Genomic DNA, 19,548 nt, shown 5'->3' on the forward strand with positions numbered 1-19,548 from the left:
CAAAACCAGTGCACACTGGTGGAACCCTTATTCTCCCCTGCAAATTTCAGTATTGATATTTTTTCTCCTCAGTTTTATGAAAAAAAAAATTGTATCAAAATCAGTATGACAGAGCATGGGACCAATTGTGAATCCCATCTGTAACGTATAAATAGCTCCTTACAGACCATAAATGAACATACAGGGTGGGGATAGTACAATAAATGTGAATGGTTAAAAATCCCAAATATTTCTATATACTTCTCCATCCTACTTATGTCACTATATCCCCCCCCCCCATTCTGATTCCTTTTGTTACACTGAGTTCTGTATTTTTTCCCAGGGTTTAGCTGAAGTCTAATTTGGCGTTTCAAAATCTCCATGCATATTGATTTCCCATTTCAGCAAAGGTATGTCCTTAGACATAGGTCAGCCATCCATGATGTTCATATGAAAATTAGTATGTCCAATATGAAATCAAAATTAACATTTTTTTTTGTGTGGAGTTAAAGTATGCAGTGTGGCGTAATAGGGAGTCTTTCAAGTTGTTGAGTGCCAAATTAATTTTATCCCTGAATTACTGACAATTTATAGTCTAGAAAATAAGGAATGATAGACCAGATATTAATAACTGTCTAAATGCCACCAGGGAGGCGATTCCCTCCTGTAGACACATGGGGTTCTTTGCTGTGTCTTAGATGACACTTTGAGTAAAATGCACAAAATAATCACAATTATTAGCTATGACTATTTTGCTAGTAAAAAAAATTAAAAATCGAACAATTGTTACATCAGTTAAAATCTTTTCTGTATGCCTTTCTGTGGAAAGCTTTTAAGCGAGAGCACATGTTTAAGAGTTGGCCTGCCTCTGGAGGGGTCATTCTTTTCTTGGGAAATTAAAACTGAACTATATTATTCCCCAAAATGAGTACTGAGTCCTGTCTTTGTGCATATAGATTATTGATGGCCAACTCTAGTCAGAGCAAAACATCAGGCCCATAGAGCCCTAAGGGGAATGTTCTTCTCTATTGTAATGTGTTGGTTAATGATAAATAATATGCTGTCATATTGCAGGCATGTGCAGTAAAGGGGTCTATTAAAAATAGAAAAATTATCCTGCCACATTCTAATCCTTGATTTAGAATATAAACTTTGTATCCACCTGACTATTTGGAATATGTATAATTTTCACTAGTTTTCAGCAACTGGAATGGGCCTGTCACTTCTGGATTTTCAGAAAATCATGCAAAATCTTGTCTTGAAAAGCTCATATATTTGAAGTTGCAAAAGTGGAAATATTTGCACAGTTTGCTAAGTAGCACAGACTGATTTTGGTAAAGAAAGGTAATCTCTTTCCCTATGTAGGAAATTAGAGTTTATTTAAGTAGTACACAGAGATCTAAGTTGGCTATGATGACAATTTACAGCCAGACCTCTGTCACCAAAAGATCTTTGATAACTGCCATTTTTGTACAGCATATAGAAAGGAACAGAGTAGAAAATTATGCACATGGTCACAGTTATGTTTGCAATGTGTAAACTAGTTTTAAGAAGGTCAGGGGCATCATTGCCCAAAATCAGATTCGTCTCTGGTCTATTACCAAAGCTGGGCCATAGGCACTCTCCTTCAGTTTGAGTTTGTTGGAAATACACCAGAAACATTTTTTTCCTAGCATGATTCTCCAAAATGACATTAAATAGATCACTAAACCTGTCATTTTTATCTAGTTAAAAATAACCCTTATATTGTAGAATAATAATCCTCAGCTATTTCAAGACTTAACAAAGCAAGACTCATAAGGAACTATTTTGTTGGTGGGTAGGTACACAAGCAGTTATTTAGATATGCTTTGTTGATAATATAGCCTTTCGGCTTGAGGGCTGAGACCTTTTAAGTGAGATTCCCTCTCTTTCTCTTATCTTCCAGACAGTAAGTGATATAAAGTGAATGATGTGAAATAAATAAAGTGCTGTTACATCCTTCAGAGAGAACAGATAAATCTTTACCCTCAGCTCCATTGACATTATTTCAGTACTATAGTAAACATGTTTTCAATTTCAAAATTTACTTTAGGGAAGCCTTTAGCAAACGTAGTGTTCTAGCTGCATGGACATCCAAAATAACTAGATATAGTGTCTAATGAAAGCTGATTTACAAACTTATTCTTCCAGGGGAGGAGGCAGTGCATCTGTAAGTGTATGCATAGCAAATATTTGTGAAGAGTTTGTTTGACCTGAAATATTCCTGCCCTCATTATGTTTCTAAATAGCTAGGCAATATAATTAAGCAGCCACCTACCTCTGGGGTTTATGGATTGCTCTTGCCTCAGTAAGGTTGTGGTGTCAAGCTTTCAAGTAATTTTTTCTTTTTAAATGTGATATTTGCATGGGTTCTACTGGATGGAAATTACAGTAAAACACATTCATGGACATCTGTGTCAATGAATGAAGGATAGTTGCACAATGTTTAAGATCAAGTGTTTTACCACAGTATAGGTTTGATATCTGATGTGTGTCCATAGTGTATGCTGCTCTGGCACAGAGGTGTACATGAAGGTTTATTTCATTTGTAACTAATATGATCCTTTCAGGACTCTGTGTGTTTCAGTATAGGAATCCACCTTGCCATATATTTTTGAAAATCAATTACTGTATCAGAAGAAAGAAGAGGAGTACTTGTGGCACCTTAGAGACTAACAAATTTATTTGAGCATAAGCTTTCGTGAGCATCTGATGAAGTGAGCTGTAGCTCATGAAAGCTTATGCTCAAATAAATTTGTTAGTCTCTAAGGTGCCACAAGTACTCCTTTTCTTTTTGCAGACACAGACTAACACGGCTGCTACTCTGAAACCTGTATCAGAAGGGTGATTGAGAAAGTTATAATTTAAAAGAACTCCCCCACCCCCTGGCCCCACACCTGACTGGCTTCTGGATTAGAAACTCACCAATGACTGCATATACTTAAAAAAGACTTTTTTGTGTTAGAAATAGATGAACAAAATCACAATATTTGCTTTGGGGTAGAATAGAAATTACTGGGTGTTAGAGTTCAACAGCAATAAAACTTAAAACTGATCTGCTTTGTCCTCACAAGTGTTGAGATATTGGAAAAAATTATTTGTGAACATTTATTCAAATAAAAATGGCATTAACATTCATAAATCTTTTTTTCCAGTGAACATTAGAGTGTTGTTCTAAGGCATGTTCACAGAAAGTAGTAAATATTGGTCCATGTTGGGGATGTTTGTGTTGCATGAATTCTTTAACTTCTTTTGTTTGTACAAGTTTCAGCCTTCCTAGCAAGGAACAGAAAACATTTCATATGATTTAGGTGACCAAATGCATCATAAATCTATGACTAGTCTAAATGAATAGTTTGAACAGCCCATCAGTTGGAATATGTTTGCATAAAGTCAGGTTTCAGAGTAGCAGCTGTGTTAGTCTGTATTCACAAAAAGAAAAGGAGTACTTGTGGCACCTTAGAGACTAACAAATTTATTTGAGCATAAGCTTTCGTGAGCTACAGCTCACTTCATCGGATCCGATGCTCAAATAAATTTGTTAGTCTCTAAGGTGCCACAGGTACTCCTTTTCTTTTTGCATAAAGTGTTTGTTGAAGAATGAAGAAATTCATAAAAATCAGTCTGTTGGCATGTAATTCACAAACAGAAAAAACCCCAATAAATCAAGTTATTGATTAGGTCCTTTGAATGGTGATGGGCATGGTGTAAGATTCTAAATAGTTGTTACTACCTCTCATCCTGCAATTAAAGAGAGAGAAGGTGATTATGTTACACATTTTATGATTCTGCTGTCTTTGTGTGTTTCATACCTCGTACAGTAGCCCTGCTTCTGGCCTGCTGCTTTGAGAAACTAATGTACAGTATATTTCTCTGGTGCACAAAATAAATTCTAGCATGAACTGATCAGCATTCTGTGCTCACTTTTTGTTTGTCATTGTTTTCATATTACAAGAGGAAAAAATAAATTGTGCAGAAGATTAGATCAGAATTTGATGATTTCTGACTTGTGTTGCCTCAGAAAGAGGAATTACCTCTTGTGGCTTAACTACTTGAGTACTGTAGGACACACACATCCTACCAGATTTTATCTCTGTATAAGAAACCTTTGAAGAAGCATCATTTGGGAAGGCTTTAATTAGAAATTGACTACTAATGTTTAAGGGGAGCATTACAAAATACATGATAGAGTAAATAACTGAAACTTATTTATGGGCATGGCACAAAGCCAAATTCAATTCAATGGAAGTCCTTTAATTGACTACAAAGAGCTCTGCATCAAATATTTTTCAATTACATTTAATAAATCTGTTCAAGTTTTTAAACTTTCTTAATTATTTCTTTTGTACAAGGAAAAACAAGTGATTTCTATGGTATCTCTCCTTTCAATGGTGTTCCATCTAGTTGGACAGAGAAACATAATATTTATGTATTCAGTTATTTTTTGGGTAAAAGATAATTGATGAAGTCCCTTTCCATCTGGAGAAGCCAGTTATTAAAGCAGTGTAGAGTGTTCAGTTGATTCTGAAAGTGTGGCTTTCAAAAGGTGGGGTTTCTGTTCTCTTTATTTTACATCTGTTTTTACATTTAATATGATTTGAAATATGTAGTTGATTAGACAAAATTGGGATTAAATTCTGCCTTCAGCACATGCTTGAAATCCCACTAAGGATAGAGGGTTTGCCTTCTTCTTGAATATCACAGCAGTGGGCATCTTAGAAATTATTAGACAGAGTTGTTCCATTGTTCCTGGCATCTGCAACTTGTATTTTTGATCTTGATTGTTTTTTGTACTTTTAAGAGGTTGTAAGAGAATTAGGACTCTAAAACAAAGGGAAAGTATTAAACAACCTCAGCTTCAGATTTTCAAGATTACTCTGATTATGTTGTAACTGATATCCAGACAAGATGGGTTATAAGATATACTCAAACATCCAAACAGCTTGACTATAAGATTATAAAAATAGGATAAAAAGTAGTACAACAGGAGGAGTGTGGAATGCAGTGGTTTTTATTTGTATTTATTTAATCTTCTTTTCCATTTCTGGTTTTGTAGTTTCAGCCCTTAAGTTTCCTGAGCAAATCCAAAACTTGAATGGAAGCTGGCTAAAAACACCACACTTTGCTTGTTTTGGGATCTAAAGCACCCAAGACTGCTGAATTTTGCATGCTTCCTACCTGAAACCACAACCTGGTCGATGTTCACTTGACACTAAGTCCAGTTTGCAAATTTTTGAATGAACTTGGTTTGGGTTTGGGGTTTCATTATGGAAGTTGTATTTAGAGTTGGCCAAACTTCATTTTGTATAGTGTATCCATACAAAATGTATCACAAAATGCTTTACAGAATTAAATAAGTACAACGTTTATAGGAAAATGAGAGAGAAACTAAGATATGAGCAAAGAAAAATGAGTAATGCACATGAGATTTGAATGAAGATGGAATGCCAATCAGGTGGATAGATAGGTAGGGAAAGGTGGTCCAAATGAAGGTACTGCAGAGGGAGGAAGCTTTTGTACTATCAGTAATCAGACTTTTTGGAGGGAGATCCAGGAGAGTGGTAGTATATAAACAGGAAGGAGGAGTAGGGACAAGGCACTTCAGGTAGGTTGGAGGAAGTCCAAGATGGCCTTTAAGAACAAGGAGGACAATTTTGATTTACCTCTCTAAAAATGAACTCCAGATGGGTTGGCTGAGGAGAGGTTTAGTATATTCTTTCTGTGAGGGAGAAGTCTGGCAACTGAACATGCTGGAGTCTTGGGGCCTGATCCAAAGCTCCCCTGTGTCAATGGAAAGACTCATGTTGAGTTCACTGGGCTATGAATCAGGCCCTTGGAGGTCTTAGAATAGGAATAGCAAAGAGGAAGGAAAGTTTTGATATGAAACACCTTTCTATGTCTGGTCAAAGCATTACTACTAGGTTTTGAGGCAGAAGAGAAAAGTAGACCTGACAGGAAAATAGCAAATTGACTGAAGCTTGGAACTAGTTTCTTGGGACAAACTTTGAGATCTTAGATTGAAAATTCTATTTAGTAAACTAGTATTCCAACAGGCTTAAAATTAAGACCAGGAGACTACAGGAAAGGATACTGCTAAGAGAAGAACATAATTTGATGTTTAAAGAGGGCATAAAACTCTTTGAGGTGCATATTGCAGCTCTAATTAAACACAATGTGAGGATAAGGGACCTGCAACTGAAGTGTTTTTCCTTCAAGCTCAAGTGGGAGATGATTTTTTTTTTGAGGAGGAGGAGGAAGTGCTGAAAGACCAGGGTTCTAATATCAGTGTGCCATGTATGAGTGAGAGATCTAGCAATTGTCCACCTGCAGCATGTGGACTTATTAAAATATGCCTACTGTGTTGTTTACTTTTTTGTCTGTCTCTCATGAAGAGCTGTATAGATAGAAGTGAAACTGATTTTCATCACACATGGCAAGGCCTACACAGGAGGAGGAGCGGGGGTGGGGATGGAGGGCTGGCGGGTAATCCACTTTCTACAACCTACAATACCAGTCTTTCCAGCATTCTGGATCATACAAAAGGCTTTGTGGCATTGCTGAATGGGCAGATGGTTGAAAAATGTATAACAACAGTTATTTTTGTGACAGCTTCAAAATATTTCAACTAGCTCCAACTGATTGATCAGCAGATTTAAGCTATTTTTGGAGGAGGAGTGTGAGAGTGCTTTCCAAAGTCTGGGGACTTTATGAACAACAGTCTTCCAATAGCTCCTTCTCTTAATGTACCAATGGAGCTCCAGCTTGGGTGCATCTGATGACCCCAATGTACAGCAGTATTGCATGGGGAGTGAGTTTGTGTCTCAGGTAGGAAGGTCTCGGGGGGGGTCAAGGTTTTGTGGGTCCTGAAGAGGGAAGTTGGTTGTTGATAGGCTATTTTTGTGATGAGTGAGGCCAGATGTTTTGTTACTGTTACTTTTTATCTTCCGTGTTTTTTATTAAAGGATGTTAAAAAGGAGGACTTTGGGGTCGGGGGGGAGGGACAGGGAGGAATTTTTAAATAAAACCCATTCTTTGTCATAAATTTAAAATTTTGAAAAGTTGCAACCAGCTCTAACTGTTGTTCTCGTTATTTGCTTGGACCCCTAAAGAATGAAAGCAGTATCTTTTTATATATGTTGAAATAGAAATCAGTAAATAAAACACAATGCACTCCTAGAGACTAGCCTGAAATATTTTTATATCTAAACTAGAAACTTAAGGTCTGTCTTTACCAACATAGATACATGTGCAGCCAAATCAGTTTTATAGCACCTTTTCTGAGTCGAAAAAGGTGGTTGTATTATCTGGAAATACACTATAAACAATAAATCGTTTTTTCTGATGCCAACGCTGCAGAATTTCTCTTCAGCAGGATACTGGCCTGGGGACCTGAAAAACTAAGTCTCACTCCCACCTATGACTTATCTTGACATAATTTAGGAGTTGGCCTGTGCCCACATATCTGGAGGCTTATATTATTTTCAAGTTTAGTACATATATCCTTCTTCTGTATCTGAAGCTCTCTGCTTTTGGGTACCGTATTAGATTGTTAGTCTTGTTACCTACTAGCCTATACTTCAGAAATTTAAAACTTAGAAGTCTTTCTTAATTAATATTTGTGAAACTTGGGAGCTTTTGATACAAATTATTTTGATTTCAGTGTCTGACTATAAAGATAATAGCATTTCCAATTTAACACTCATCAGCTATCAGTTCTGAGCTATTCCTCAGAACCTCATAATCTGAGCTTCGGGTGTAAAATGACGCCTATGTTTTCTTTTCCTAAAGCTGATAGAAGTCCAGTAAAAATAAGGTGTACCTGAGGGGATCTTTCAATTGACAATACTATTTTGCTTATTACACCTGGGTAAACAGATTTACTTATTCAGCTGGAATTAGCGCCAAATGTAAACTAAAGGAGAATGTTTTGGCAAGAAATGAGGCTTGCCATCTGATTTCCAATGAAGATTTGAGATGAAACAGTGTGTAATCGCTTAATCTTGTTAAATGTAGCACAAAACACTAAGTGTATTAGAGCATGCATTTAAATGATAACAAACCCTGCTGTTAGAGCTAATAGAAAACAGCTCTTTCCCCATTCACCAGCCATTCTCAGAAAGGATTCCTTTCTATTTCAGAGCAATTTACTCTGATTTCTTATAGTTGACCACAGTATGGTTTTTTTATATGCACTTTTAATTGTTTGTTTTTCTTCATTGATGGGTAACAGTCACCATATTTATTAGCATAAGAATTGTGAGGAAAATACTCTAATGTATTACAGTTGTCTTCAAGTCCTACACATACATTTCACTAATAACATCAGGAATGAAGTGTTTAAATGAGCACACTCTTATTATGATATGGATTTACATTCTATTGTGCTTAACTTTTTGAAATGGTTTTAACGGACAATTTTCTTATACTTTTTAAAGCATATACAAAGTGTTGCATTTCACTGATAAACGGTGGTGGGTAACACTACTGAAGAGGCAACTGTGCAAGTATTTGGGAGTCATAAAAGGTTTCTTTGCTCTGTATTTAATAAATTAATATAGGGTTTAATCACCAGGAATTCTATTAAAAAGTAATAACCTATTTGTGACATACCCTGGAGTACAACCTGGACTGTAGAATTGCTGAGCCCTCTTAACTCTGTAGCCCAGGGTACCTCTCACATTGCTCTGCTAGTGGCAAAGCAGATGCTTCAGGTTTCGCTCTCTTATGGCCATTAGCATGTGAAGGTAACCCAAAGTTACATGAAGGCTCTCACAGCTACTCATAAACTGTATGCAGGTAGACACTCACAAATTTCCCCAGCCCAGTGATGCACTGCAGAAATGTGCATCTTATGCTGCTCAAGACCCCCTTGATCAGAGTAAGCTCACTAATTAGTTTGTCATATCATCAAAAGGTACGAATATGCATTAGCCTTTGTAACCTGAGTAGGATTTCCAAACTTCAATCAAAAACCCACTGGCTTAGATAAAACATTAAAACAAGTTTATGAACTACAGAAAGATAGATTTTAAGTGGTATAAGCATAGAAGTTCAGAATTGGTTGTAAAAGGAAATAAAAGATAAAAACAGCAAGCTATTCCCTAGGCTGATAAAATTTGTCACATTTGAAGCAATAAGATTTCTCTCTTCAAAAATCTACAACAATCTGTTCTAACTGGAAAGCTTTTCCAGTTAGGACCACTGCCCCCAATTCAAATGTTTCTTTGTCTTCCATTGTCCCTTATTTATATTCTCCTCCTTGCTTTCAGAAATATGTCCCCCCTAATATCTTTCTTAGATGCAGTGAGATGCTCAGTACCCTTGAGTCCCACTGATTTCAATTTGCATAAAGTTGTGCAGAAACTGTCTCAACTTACATAAGTGAGTGATGCAATAAATCTCTATGCATTATCCTGAAAATGCATCTCAGTTACAGTAACTCGCTATTACTTGGACTGAGCTGTCATTGATTTTTCCCTGCTATTCAGAAATAAAATGTTATAAACTGACTTGTTCTGATATTCTAAATATTATCTTTAATAAATTCTGAATTAAGGCTAATTTCAAACTTGGGTGTCTTGAATTAGACATGCAAATACATATGTAGGAACCCAAAATTGTCAGCCTGAGTGGCTGTTTGAACATAGAACCTCTGAAAATCAGGCTATTTTTAGTTTGGTGCCAAAGTGTGGCTCAAAAAGCTCAATTTTAGACAACCATGTTTGAAAAGTTTTGGCATTAAATATTTCATGTTTGTATTTCTTTTTAATTAGCTCATGATAGTTGTATGTATTTTCTGGTGTTTCACCAGATTGTAATACACACTTTATATTCATTACCAATATCCTGTTGATTATAGTGGTGATCCTTATTCCATAATAAATATCTCTTCATTGCAGAAAACTCTCCACAATTTAGCATAGCTCAGCAGTGGTAAGATGCAGATGACACAAAGCAGGTTGGGAGAGTGGTATTTGCAAACACTTCGGAGGATATAGACAAAACTCAAAGAGATATTGATAAATTGGAGAACTTGGCTACAAATGACAATATAAAATTCAACAAAGACAAATGTAAGGTGCTACACTTAGGGAGGAAAAAACAAATGCACAAATACAGAATGGGGATAACTGGCTTGGCAGCAGCACTGCTGAGAAGGGATGGGAGTCGTTGTGGATCACAACCTCAGCATGAGTCAACAGTTTGATGCATTTGCTTTTTTTTCAAAAGCAATTTTAGGTTATGTTAACAGAGGCATAGCATGCAAGTCACGGGAGGTAATAATACCACTCTATTCGGCACCGGTTGGGCCTCAGCTGGAGTACTCTGTCCAATTTTGATCGCCACTGTATAGAAGGGATGCAGAAAAGCTGGAAAGACTCCAGAGGCAAGTGATAAAGATGATCAAAGGGATGGAATGCAAGCCATCTGAGCAAAGCTGAAGGAATTGGGTATGTTTAATCTGGAAAAGAGGAGATTAAGGGATGACATAATAGTGGTCTTCAAATATTTGAAAGGCTGCCACAAATAAGATGGAGAAAAGTGTTCTCTCTTGCCACAGATGGCAGGACAAGAGGCAATGGGTTCAAACTACTGTGTAGCAGATTTAGATTAAATCTCAAGAAAAGCTTCCTAACTGTAAGAACAGTAGGACAACAGAACAGACTGCCTTGAGAAGTTGTGGAAGCTTCTTCACTGGAGGTTTTCAAAAGGAGACCGGATAGCCATCTGTCTTGAATGACTTAGACCCAACAAATCCTGCATCTTGGCAGGGGGTTAGACTAGATTATCCTTGTGGTCCCTTCTAACCCATGGTTCTATAATTCTATGAATGCACTGCTTAGAGAGTGACACTTCAAAAGCAGCAGATGTGTGGCATATTAAGACTCAGTTGCACGAAAAGAACCACACTGAGGAAGACTGTGCAGTGCTTATGCACACACCGTTTAGTTCTGCCAGCCTCTGACTAGAGCAAATCCAAAGAGAAATTACGTAATTGCTATACCGAGAGAGAATTGGTTAGATATTAAGAATGGGATCCTTGTTCATAATGAAGAATCTAAAAATAGATGCAAAAACATAGTCAATGTGTGAGGAAAAAGGCAAGAAAGAAAATAGGTTACAATGTTTTAATCATTTAATTATTATAGCTGCTTTGAATTAGATTGTCTGTAAGAAATGGATGAGAGTAAATTAGAGCTATGCACTAGAGATCTGATCACTAGGACAGAGGAAGCCTCTGTAGACATGTATGGAAAAACACAGGTGTTCCATGTCCCCTTTGCCTTTTCCATTAGGTTCGTGCCTTGTAATGGCAAGTTCAAATTACCCATTTTTACATCTGTGGAATACAAAGTATTTTCCAGTCAGAGCTAAAATGGCAATTTTTCTCTGCTGGCAAGAGACTCATTTAAAAAAAAAAAGGAAAAATCTCACCTCTTAATCCAGGTAGCAAATATTTACACTCTCAGTTCAACCACCTCTCAAGGCTCTTACCTGTTGAAGATGCAAAATCTTAAAAAAAAACTAAAAAAAATTCCCTATTCCTGGGAAGATAAGGAAATTTCAGATAAAGGGGCCAAATGAAGTGGTAGAATCTTTTAATTCAGCTTTGTAAATGTGTTATGTTTTTGTTTAAATTTGTATTTATTTTGTGTAATTTAGCTTTGGTAGGTCAGAGCCTTGAACAGATTGTGGCACATAAAGGAGCTCTTTGTTAGTCTCTAAGGTGCCACAAGTACTCCTTTTCTTAAAGGAGCTCTTTGTTCATCTTGTTTGAATCAACATTTCCAATATCCCAGCAAATACATTAAATGTATTTCTAACTTTTAATACATTCTTTAAACATACCCCATTCTGTCTTTTAGCTTGCAAAGATGTCATCAGCAATGCATTGACATTTCAGTTAAATTTGTTCTAGCCTTTGTCCAGTGCTTATTCCCCTTTAATAACAAAACAAGTGTCTAGGAAGCAAGCTGACTAACTCAATGAAAGAGTACGCTCTTCTACTTAATTTTTTCTCTTGCCTTCCCAAGATCATCTTCACATGGATTTTGGCCACAAGCATGATGGAGGCCACCTCATGGTGAATATGGGGTGATGCTATGTTACTAAGTATAGGCAGCCACAGCAACAAAGTCCCGGTAATGGTGCACATAGCTTAGAACTTTGTTAGCAATTCTGATGATGAGTGGGCCAAAAAATAATCCACCTGCCACTTCCATGGTTCTGGTAGCTCTACAGGGCTATTAGGAATGTCAGATATTTTTTGCTTCTTAAAGTACATAGATGTTGTTACTATATATGTAAATAGTTAATGGAGATGAAATCAGAATATGCTGCTCAAGAATATGTAGAATAATTCCTGGTTTTGAAGGACTATTCAAACTTGTTGTTCATACACTGCAAATGGCTTCCTTTGTGTATTGACTTATATTGGCTTTTAAAAGCCATGACCCTAAATACACACACAAGAAGCCATTCTGTTTAGTAAGAAGGTGCCAATTTTACATAGTCACCTGTCCAATGATAACCATGCTTTATAAACAAGCACATTTCTGGGTTTTTTTTTCAAGAGAAGCAGGTATTTGCGTGAAAGAATGTGGGAAATTATTAACTGCTATGTTATGAAGCATGCAACAGAAGTAATAAAGAGAAGGAACAGACCCAGTAGCATTAGCAGCTCTCAAGGCAAGAACACTTCAGATAGATGCAATGGCGAAGAGACTAGGATGAGGTACCTACCATTTTAACCTTACCATTGTCTTACAGGATACTGAAAAAAAAAAACAGATTTGAAATAAAGGTTTCATACACAAGCATATACCTTAGTGCAGAAGAGACTGTAAACAACCAAAATAGTTATCCAATCACTGTTACCAAGCTGGCAGGAAGAGAGATATAAAGAAACTTGGAAAATAAAACAGACTATTAAGCAACAAATTTGTGTGTTTGGGTCCTCTTGCCCTGCCCGCCCTGTACCCCTCCCTGAAGGAAAATCACACGTGTGAGCCACACATAACATCAAGACATCACTGACAAAATGGATAGCCCTCTTGACAAGATTAATGCTGCCTCTGCCAACAGTTTTTAAAACTAAAAATGAAGTAATAAAATAAGAAATATAACAGTTATAAAGAGAAGTTGGGCCTCTTCTGATTGCCCATTCATCTCTATGCGAAAATATAATGCATAGTGAGATCTGTTAGTCTTATCAGCCCTGCAGGGAAAATTTACAACATTACATTTAGTAAATAAATAGGTGAGAGAAAAAATATGCTCCGACATGAGTCTTGATTAAGACTTCCCATCCCCTGGTCACTATACTCTTATATGTACTTTTACCTTACCCCAAAAGTTATTTAGCTTCATACTCCCAGACTGGCCTCTTAAAGTATGGTGTTTAGCTGGAGGTATTAGATGGCTCAGGGGATTGGTAGTAGGATATGATGCTTTTTCATATATAGGTAACTTTAAAAAATTCCAATATAGGTCAAGACCATTCAAAAGTTTTGGCCATTTGATGGGTATTGGGTATTCTCATTTTGTTTCTGGTGGTCAAATGTTCACATCACAAAACCACTATCAGCACAATAAGCTGCAAGTGGCACTCTTGTGGGTATTATTAATAGAAAGGCAAAAGACTCAGTGAACTTGGAGGCTCAGCTGTTTTCTGATTTTTAGAGGTGGCAATGTTATACATATTTTGTTCCATTGCTGTCAATCCAGCACCTTTCACGAACCCTAAAATTTTCCTTAAAAATAAAATAAAAATAATTAATATGTTTGGTTATTATTGGTTATTTGTTTGGTTATTATTGGTTAACTAAAATGATTCAAATCCCAAAATGTCCAGTGCTTTCACTTTTAAGGGCATATACCATAGTTTCACATTCCTCCTTAATGCGACTTAAACATTCTAATGGGTTATGGTTCAGATTCACAGGCTAATGCAACAGGGTAACCCTACAGTGAAATGTTCTGTACTTTTCATGTTCTGCAGGTAATTAGCTATTGCACTTTAGTTCATTACTTCATAGGTGATAAATTACCTTGGAAAAAATGCTTTTAAACAGTATGACAAGTTTAATTAATCTATTAAAACTTTGACTCTTGGATAAATTTGCAGGAAACATCCTCCTGTTTCAAGGGCAGCTGAGAAATTAGAATTACACAGAGAGGGAGGGAGAGAGTTACTCCGTAAGTAACAAACAATATTAGTAATTTAACTAAAATATATATTGTACTGAAAAAAAATTCTCAAACCTGGGCACTTATGTTTTATGTACCTGTCATAGCCCTGGACAAGCTTCTGTTCCTGGACCCTCACAGCTGCTGTGTTTGGATCCACAGGCTGGTTTGATGGGCTTTTAAACTCCCTCTGGTTACTGGGTAGGCTCCTGCACTGTCTCTGACCTTCCTGGCACACTTAGTTGAGTACAAGCTGTCTGGTACCCCTCTCCTGGCAGGGGGCCCTTTGGCCCAGCTGATCCCAGGGCTGGTATTGATCCCCTAAAACTCTCCAGTAGCTTAAGCACAGCCTTTCCCAGAGCTCCATCATTGTGGGCACTCTGGTTAATAATTTACCCCTTCAGGGATATGTATTAATTGAAGCCAATAGACACAGACTTTGCAGAAGGGTTTCTAAACAATCATTAACTGCCTCTCCAAAACAGACTTTTACTCCCCTTTGTCAGGTGATGCCCTGCTTAGCCTCAAAACCCCAGTCAGGTGATCTGTTGCTTGGTCACAATCAAATGATCCTCCATTATTAGCTCTCTACTAGACGCAAGTGTAAACCACACACCTGGGTGTGGTGTTCTGTCCCCTCTAGTGGCACTGAGACCACTTAAAGAGAGAGAGTTAAATGAGTCTGCTCTACCACCTTAGCCAAAAGCAAGTTGACTTTTAGCTCATTCAGTAGAAGCTCATGCACTAAGTTCCAGAGGTCCCTGGTTCTATCCTTCCCAATGACAACTGGTGTTCATTGGTGTTACATCAGAATAGAGGCTACAGAGCCAACGTGAAGGCACAGAACAGTCTTATAATCAAAATAGTGCTCAGAGAACAAAAATGGAGTTTGCAGTTTGATATGGATACTCACTGAGTTCATAATACGAAACAGAATTTGTAAGTTGTACATAGCTAGTTTCCCCCAAATCATCACAGTAACAAGTAGTACAAAAAAAAAAAGCTAATCTATACATGTTGTCCATGTGAACTGCTGGGCACAACGTGCACAAACACTCAAGTCCAAGTTCCATGGCCCTTTTGTCAGGGAGTATTTTATCAAATTACACACACACAACTATGTTGAAAGAACATGATTAAGGCAGGGACTCAAAAATTAGGAAATGTAGAGGTAAGGTTGGCCTTAATTTGACCTCTTTGAACATATGCATTGTAATTAAGGTTAAGATTTTGTCATGGTTATTTTTAGTAAAAGTCACGGACAAGTTGCGAGCAATAAACAAAAATTCACGGAAGCCTGCAACCCATCTCTGACTTTTACTAAAAATAATGGGGGAGGACCTGAAGGGAGGAATGACTGAAGCCCAAGGCCCATGAGGGGGAGGAGATGAGAACCCAAGCACCGCTGCAGGGTGGGGACTCTGGTTACACCCCCATGATGGCTGAAAGCTCTGGGGCTGGCAGCTCGGAGCTCCAGGGCCTCTGCTGCCTGTGGTGGCTGGGGTTGAAGCTGAAAGGAAAAAGTTAGAGGTCTCTCAAGTCACGGAATCCATGATCTTCATGACAAAATCTTATCCTTAATTATTATATAGTCTATGACTACATGATCTCACATTGTTTTTTTTTCTATAGGACTCCTGTCTCATCCATAGAATGGACAATAATCATTTAATGGGCAGCTATTCAGTATTAAGTTTTCTCCTCATTGTGAAATGTGTCACCCCAGGCCTTATATATTTAAAACCTGCTCTTGAGCCTTAATTTCCTCATGGAAGTTTTCTGTGGTGCTCATTGTTACAGTATTTGAGTACTTCATAAACAATAATTAATTATTTCCACTCTCTCTCTCTTTCTGACGCGAGGGAGTAGTAATATCATTTTCCAGATGGGGAACTAGCGCACAGAGAGGTTAAGGTCAAAAGTATCCCCTGGGTTTTGGTGCCCACTTTGAGACACCTAAGATCTGAGTTTTTCATAGTACTTACCACTGTATAGAACTTTATATGTTCTAACCACAGCTCCCACTTCCTTAGCCACAGCTGGGAGTACTCAGCACTTCTTCTTTGAGTGCTGTTCCCGTGGATGTTCCACTCCAGGTGATGGTGTGTCCTGGTGCCATTGATCGGAGATCTTTGATAGCAGTGCTTGGTCGGGATGCATGCGCTCAGCTGCTGTCTCGTGGTCTTGATAGAGTCTGCCTGAGCGTGTGCCCTCCTCAGTTCCTTCTTAACCGTCCTCCGCTGAAGACGGGACTTGGCAGTGCTGGTCCTCTTCCCTGGTCTCTGAAGGAAACAATTACCAAGAATATAGAAATAGTTGTTTCCCTTCCCTTAGAATAGTTACTTAGTTTTTTTGTTTTTTTTTTTAAAACCACCTTTTTTCCTCAAGCTTGTCTCCTGCAGAGGCACTTTCCCCGGCATTCCTAGTTCAATAATGCCAGGGGCTTCAGGATTCAAGAAATATGCTTCCTATCAGGACTCTATGCCAAGGTCCGATGGACACTCACGTTGTATGAAGTGCCTCCGCAAGACACATGTCCCTGCTAAGTGTGTCTATTGCACGAGCCTCAAAACCAGGGCTCGTAGTGACAGGGACCTGCGGCTGAAAATGCTTCTCATGCAGAAATCTCTGCAGCCACCTCTGGAGACAGGCACTGTCAAACCCTCTCCCTCACACCCTGACCAGGTCCAAACCAATTGGGAGCATGGCTTCACCCTCTCAGGCAGAGAGGCAAGAAGCCCAACTGTCTCCAAGCAGAGACTTTCACAAGAAAGTTTCTGACAAGATCCTTACCATCAGTGCTGTCAGCGCTGAAGGCAGGTGCCTCCAACCATCCCGCCACCTCAGTCTCAACTCTCGTGGAGTGCAGAGGCAACCTGGCAGGGAAGATCTCCTCGGCACCGGCCCCTTTGGCACCAAAAATAGACCCGGTGCTGACAAGAATGTCGGCACCGAGCCTGCCTACTGCTCACACCTCCCACAGGGTGCAAACAAGAGACCTGCGGCACCGGGAAAAGCCAAGCAAAAGTCTGTGCATGCCTCTGAGCACAGATGGCGCACAGTGGAGTCAGACCGTAGGGAACAGCAACAACAGTTCCTAAATCAAGACAACCTTTCAGTGGCACCTGAGCCTAACTCTCCGCTCCTGGACACACAGTGCTCACTCTTTGACCAGCTGCTCTCCCCACCTGACCTGGCCACCTTTACTGACAGTGAGCCTGATATGCAGCAACAGCAGGAGTTCTCCCCACCTGCCTCTCCTCCTCCACTGGAATCTTTTACACTTCAGATCATGGCAAACAACCACCAGCCTCAGTTTCCCTACTTCGCCCCCCTGTGGGCGGCACCTAACTTTTCTTATCTGATGCCTTGGCCTCATTGGTACCCTTGGCCAGCTCCTACTGCCACTCACCCTCATGCTTTTTCCATCAGACCACAAGCTTCTTCTGTGCCTCCATCTCAAGCTCAATCTACTTCTAGAGCTCCTGAACCCCCCTTGGAAGTCATGGGCCAAGGACCATATCCTGATTCGCCGAACCCCAACTCTCCATCAGCTCCAGATGGAGCCCTCATGCGTCCACCTCCACAGAATGAGGACGACCTCAAAGAGTTTCCTGGAACTTTTCAAGAGGGTGGCATTCAGCCAAGACATCCCTTCAGAGGAGGTCCAGAAGACACAACACAAACTCCTCAAAATCCTCCAACCCTCTGCACCCTCAAAGATTGTGCTTCCATAAATGAAGCGCTCCTAGAACAAGCTGACACGCTCTGGCAGACCCCGCCTCTATCTTATCAACTTGCAAAAAGTCTGAATGCAAATATTATGTTCCTGCTAAGGACGTAGACTTCTTATTCTCTCATCCACAACCAAATTCTCTGGTAGTGGATGCAGCGACTCAGAGGATGAAAGAGCCGCACTACCAGCCCACCCAGCAAGACAAGGACCTCAAACGTCTTGACACCTTTGGCCACAAGGTTTATACCTCCTCCATTCTGCAATTCAGAATTGCAAACTATTCTGCCCTACTTGCAAGCTATGACTTTGATAACTACAATAAACTCTTTGATTTTACCTCCCTATTCTAGAGGACAGCAGAGCAGGCTTTAAATTAGTCCTTGTCAAGGGCCAGTTTGTTTCCAGAATGGCCCTACAAGCATCTGTGGCCATGGCGGATACAGCTGCCCGCACTACTGCGACTGCTGTGGTTATGCGCAGATCTTCCTGGCTCTTTGCATCAGCTATTCCCCAAAGAGCTGCAGACCAAAGTGGAGGACATCCCTTTTGACAAAGACAAACTTTTTTTCCAAGAAAACTGACGAAGTCCTTCACACCATGAAAGAATCTAGAGCGACCCTGTGCACCCTGGGCATTTACCCATCCCTTCCCAGGAGACAACAGTATCAACCTTACCAGAGGCCACGCACACAACAGTATCACCGGCGTCAGAACAGACCATATGAAATGCCCAGGAATTGCCCTAGACCTCCTAGGCGCAGGCAAAACCAAGTGAAAACAGCTACTTCCCATCCATTGGGAAATAAACAACAATTTTGAAGTGTTGGTCGAGGGTCTGCATGACCACTCTTTGACTCCACCGCCTACTTGCCCATTTGGCTACCGCCTCAAGGTTTTCCACCAGGCCTTGCAGCAGATTACACAGGACGTTGGGTCCTAGAAATAGTTCAATCTGGTTACTCCATCCCTGTTATATCCTACCCTCCCCTACCCTTCCCCCTTCCCTGTCCCTCTTCAGGGACCCCCTCACGAGCACCTACTTCGCGCAGAAGTGGATCATCTTCTACAGATAGGTGCAGTGGAACCCATGCCGACACAACATCAAGGAAAAGTGTTCTACTCCCACTACTTTCTGACCCAGAAAAAGATGGGGGATGGAGGCCTATACTAGACCTATGCCAACTGAACAAATTTGTAAAAGTACAGAAATTCAAAATGGTCACACTGGGCACAATAATACCTGTGCTGGAACAAGGAGACTGGCTCACAGTCCTCAACCTACAGGATACCTATTTTCATATGTCTATTATCCAGCCCATAGACACTTCCTACAGTTCACAATCGGACACAACCATTTCCAATACAGAGTACTCCCTTTTGGATTCTCCACAGCACCGAGAGTATTCTCCAACACCCTAGCTGTAGTCGTGGCCCACCTCCACAGACACGGGATCATACTTTTCCCCAGGGCTGGCTCTACAGTTTTTGCCGCTCCAAGCAGTGAAAAAAAACCACTGCTGCGGACAGCAAAAGAAGAAGCTGCCGCCGATTTGCTGCAGCAGCGGGCGGAACAGAGAAGCTGCTGCTGAATTGCTGCGGTAGCTGGAGGAACTGCCCCCCCC

At 39.6% G+C, this 19,548-nt stretch overlaps 1 protein-coding gene across 2 annotated transcripts in view; it reads left to right on the forward strand.

Moving 5' to 3' along the window:
* ROBO2 (roundabout guidance receptor 2) overlaps positions 1-19,548 on the forward strand; it is a 1,574,290-nt gene that overhangs the window by 166,485 nt on the left and 1,388,257 nt on the right. The window lies entirely within an intron of this gene.

This window comes from Dermochelys coriacea, chromosome 1, assembly GCF_009764565.3.
Source record: "Dermochelys coriacea isolate rDerCor1 chromosome 1, rDerCor1.pri.v4, whole genome shotgun sequence".
Lineage (NCBI taxonomy): Eukaryota > Metazoa > Chordata > Testudines > Dermochelyidae > Dermochelys > Dermochelys coriacea.